Source organism: Pundamilia nyererei, unplaced genomic scaffold (genome assembly GCF_000239375.1).
Source record: "Pundamilia nyererei isolate P.nyererei 1_Seehausen unplaced genomic scaffold, PunNye1.0 scaffold00117, whole genome shotgun sequence".
NCBI lineage: Eukaryota > Metazoa > Chordata > Actinopteri > Cichliformes > Cichlidae > Pundamilia > Pundamilia nyererei.
In genome coordinates this window covers 1808851-1813900 of record NW_005187518.1, presented here as the reverse complement: position 1 = coordinate 1813900, position 5050 = coordinate 1808851, and positions in this window count along the sequence as shown.

Below are 5050 nucleotides of genomic sequence, written 5' to 3'. Positions count from 1 at the left end.
CACACACACACACACACAGAAAGTTGTCCCTCCAAAAACTCTCACTTGCTGACAGCTGGAGGTTGAAGAGGTCAAGTTGATTGCTGCTACACAGCTTTGATCTCAGACTTAGTGTGATCACTTCCCAGACTGAGGTCTACTGGTTCAGTACAGTATGTGTTTCTCTTTGAATTCCAGTGTGCAAGGGATAAAGCCACTCTGCTATGAAGAGGTATCCAGTTTTTATGACTAATTGGCTTCAAATACGGGCTTATCCAGCCATATTTTTGACTCTTTTTTGTAATTATTTTCTATAAGATGCATCAAAGAAACAAATATGCATATCATTAATTGGCACTATTTTTTGGTTAAATGCATATAAATATATAAATGCATCTCTGTGTGTTGCTCATGAGTGTATTTTCCTGAGTTGGTCTGAATTGGTTATGCATGACCCAGAAGAATTATCTAATAGTGCTCATCAGTCATGGCCATTTAGCATGCCTGCTCCTGAGTGTGTTCCACCCTCTGGCACCTCTGTTCCAAGCTTTCAGAAGTGATAAACCCTTTCACTGTGTCCACCACTGAACAATTTGTCTTACTACACAAATGATCTGACAGAGGTTGGTCCACAAGCATGAGTGACTTGGACCTGAACAGCTTGTCTCAAAGAATTAACTACAATTAGTAAAAGAAATACCAAGGAGCAGTTCTGAATTAAATGATCTTAACTGGCAATCTTGAAGATTTGTATTAAAATAAAGGTCTGTTAAGTAAGATGATAGTTATACTTTTTTTTTCAGATGATAGTTATACATGAAGTACTATAAATTGGTTGTCTTCAGATATAAACAGGATAATTGCTGTTATATTACTGCAAAATGTAAATTGTGTTTTGAGGCCCAGCTGTGAGGTAGTTAGCACCACTGAGTCACAGCGAGATCAAAACCAGACTGGGGCTTTTCTGTGTGGAGTTTGCTTGTTTTCCCCATGTCTGTGTGGGTTCTCTAAAGATACTCCAGTTCCTTCCCACAGTCTAAAAACTGGTTAGGTTAATTGGTGATTCTACATGTCTACACCACACTCCCTGCTGGTGGCTGATGCCCTCAGACGTTGGTGTGTTGGTGGTTCTTGGTGTCTGGGGCTGGGCGCTCATGTATGTACCGGCTCACTCCTGGTGGCCGATTGGCAGGGCCTGGCGCCTGTGGCCCGGCTGGGCCCCTTCCGGGGGGTGGGGTGCCCTCAGGCCTCTGGCCTCTGGGCCTGAGGCCCGGTCCTCTCTGGCACAGCTGGCTGCTGGCAGAGCCCACGGGCACGTCACTGCAATCCCCTCTGGCTTCTGCTCCGTAGCTGCTGGGTGACCTCTCGTTTGGGGCTCTCCTCAGCTCTTCCCAGGAGGGTGGCACGGTTGCCCCTTTAGTGGTCCTCCTCGGGTCCTCGTACTCTGGGATCTCTGAATGTCTGGGGCCTGGATCTCCTCCATGCCTGCTTCATGCCCTGGGGGACGGGGCTATGGCTCCCCACACTCCCTAGCAGATCGTTACATGGAGAAACCTTTTGAATACAAGCGTGCTGATCCACACAGGTGTGCACACAGGTGTTCACAGACACAAACTACACATTGCAGCCAAGGAACCTCAAAGCACATTGTGCGCTGTCGATCTTGCGTGCTGCACAATAACATGTAATATTTAGTATCTACTGTTATCTACTGTTAGCTAGTGTATTGTGATGGTGTTTTATTTATTATGTTGCTCTTTTTTGTTTGTTTTCTCTTCTGTTTTTTTTTATCTTCATACAGGTGATCCAGGTGTTTTGTTTGTTTTTCTTTTTTTTCTTCCCCCCTTTCTCACCATCTCTTCTCCCCTCTATTTTTCTTTCTCTCCCCCTCTTTCATTGTCTGTCCCGTCTGTAACAACCGAAAATCTAATAAAATAAACACATAATTATAATAAAGGTCAGTCAAATGAACCAATATGGCAAGGCCATGATGATCCACTTGGTAAAGTAATTCCGCTTGGCATCTTTCTTGGCCTTCAGACAACAATTCTGATGGCTAAAGATCCAAACGGGACAGGCAAAAAATTGGTGATTCTAAATGGACCGTAAGTGTGAGTTTGAATGGTTGTCTCTGTGTGTTAGCCCTGCCATAGGCTGGTGACCTATCCCCCCACGAACCTCCTTCAATCCTCAACCGCTTTAGAAAATGGAGGGATCAATATTTCCTCCTGCTGCAACTTCACAGTGAAACATTTAACTGGCAAATTACAAGTTGTATTTTATTATGAAGCAGTAACACACAGTCACATGAAATGCAATATTTTATTAGTCTTTTTAGGACTTACCTTTATTGGTCAGTGCTAAATGTATATACAAAAAGGACATCATTCATTTTCAGTTTAGAATACTGCACAGATTAATAGCACAAGAAGGAGCAGCCACAATGGACTATAGGTGACAGGCTGCGCACCACCAACTTCTCAGCAAGGTAACTACTGTGTCCTTTCACTGTGCTCTGCTGTTTGCAGACTCAAACCATGTGCAGCATTAAATCAGATCAGACTTGCTCACAGAATGATGGAGAAAGCTCGATTTATTGCCTGACTTCTTTATCAAAACAACAATAGTTTGCTTTTCTGGTCCCAGCACTCTGTCACACGCAGTATTAAAGTGCATTTGGAGTTACCACTAGTAACTACGGGTGTCACCAAATCAACCAGGACTGAAATCTTTGAGATTGCCGCTTAAATTACAAACAGAATGGTTTGCACTGAGATCGGCTCCGGGGAAAATACAAAAGTTGAAGCGTTAATTTTGAAAGAGTTTGGAAAGACTTTATAAGGACTTCAAGTCAAGTCAAAAATTGTAAGAAAAAACAAAACAAAAACAAAACAAACACAAAGCACTTATTTAACATACAGGCACTGTGAAAGTTCCTGTTACATCCTGACTCATTTCATTACCAGTGTTTTTCCAAGTCAATAATGCTGTCATAAGTAATTATGGTTCTTTCTTCTGAGAAGGCTCTTAGTCAGTCTACTCCTAAAATGGGACAAAGGCGTGCTTTTATGCAATAATCCCTTGACTGAGCCATAACGGAACAGTATCTATACTTCTGTCTTCTGCTCTCACGGATTACTGATTTTTCAAAAAGCTTCAAGTACAAGTGTGATATCCATTCACATCGCACACTTCACTAAATCCAATATCACTCCATGTATAGGATGTTATCTTTAGGGTAGCAATGACTTGATTTCCACACAGATTATATTCTTTTGTGCCTTTTATATTCATTCTGTCATCACACCACATGTTCCAGCAGGAATCAAGACTTGACAAAATGTGGGGACATAACAATGCAGGTACAGTGGGATTTATCCTAATCCAGACACTGAAAAGAGATTTCACTGAATACACCTCCTGATCAAAATGTAAGACATGTCTAGACCAGTTCCAAAACTGTTTTTTTCATTCATTGGGAATCAGCAGGAATCGTAGAGTTAATTGTGTGGTATCTGGGTTGGAGCTGTGTGACTAACCACTCTACTATGTGCCAAGCTTCCTCGTGAGTAGCAGCATTGCTGCATGCTGTCACCTCTTACAGTGTGCCGTTTTCTGTGAGCGGACATTGTATGTTTTCAAGCAATATTTGTCTTAACACTCTAACATGATCTGTCGACCACCACCGAAATTCCTACGCTTCTATTTGGGTTTACTTTGTTTCCTCACCCTCGCTTGTTTTCCCCTCTGTCTGAAATCCTCTGACAGGAAATGTTTTACTTCACTTTGAAGAGTCAGCAGAGACACAGAAAAAGCATCTATCTCTCCTCTTGGACTTTTCAGGGGGCTACTCCTGTTTGAGTTTTCCATCTTCTTTGGCAAAATGTGAGCATACTGATTGGCAGTGAAAATTATGCAACAGCTAAGGTCAAGTAAGCATGAAGGTGAAGCACACAGCGGGCTACAAAGAGAGACTAGTTAACACCAGCCACTGAGTGTTGTGTGTGCTGTTTCACAAGTTTCTGGTTGATCTGAAATCGGCTTTGGCACTTTATGCAAACCCACTGCCCTCTAATGTTCTGTAATGAAAGCACAGCAATGTTTTATTCCTAGCTGTAACCCCCTGTGGTGAAGCATATTTGTTATTTTTAGTGATGTTCAAGAGAAAGGCTTTTTTTTTTCTACTCCAGCCAAATTTTTCAAACTGTTCATCTCTGTCTGAGATGAGCACTGGATTGGAAACATCAAGATTGAAAACACACTTCCCAAGATAAGATCTGCTGCCAGTTAACTTGTTGGGGAGTCGCTACCCGTCCACAGTGTTTTGAAGTGCGCTCCAGTTTGATAGCGTGGCTGCTTGAAAGGTTTTTAAAAGTTTGCCCAGCCATGCTTGTCAGCAGCACGGGGATGATAGCCAAGCTAGTGCATAGATGTCAGTCAAGGAAACCTTTCGGATTTGAGCTCAGTCCCTTATGATCTGTTTGTTTTCTATAATTGAAGCATCTGCCTCTCAAGTTGAAATGATTAGTGCCAAAATGTTTATTTAATAACCAATCATATTTCATCATTTACTTGTCATCACTCAACAGCTGATGTTTCTTTTTCTAAAATGAAAAGGAGTTCAAACAAGCTGGGGTATTCTAAAACGGTGCCAGATATATTGCAGTTTACTGAACTCCTGTGACAGTGAGGCATGTCTCTTTCCACTCTCTGTCTCTCTCTCTCTGGTTATTGCATCAGAAGAATGAATGAGAGCACAGAAGCCCATAGGGAAAAAGAGGTACTAATGGGGCCTTAATGAAAATCTTTGGTCTGCTCATTAATGTTGAAGTACATACACACACACTACACACATGGATAGGGAAAGGAAGCGAGGCTCAGTGCTTGGGCACACATATGAAAACATGCATATGAAAACAGATGGGCTTGTCACATCACCTCCTTTATATGAGCTCCTTTTATCTTCTCTCCCTTCCATCTCTTTTGTATAATAAGAAATAAAACAAATAATAGTTTATCATCATCAGTTGATTTGCATAAATGATCAGACGTATTACTCCCCCGTTATCTC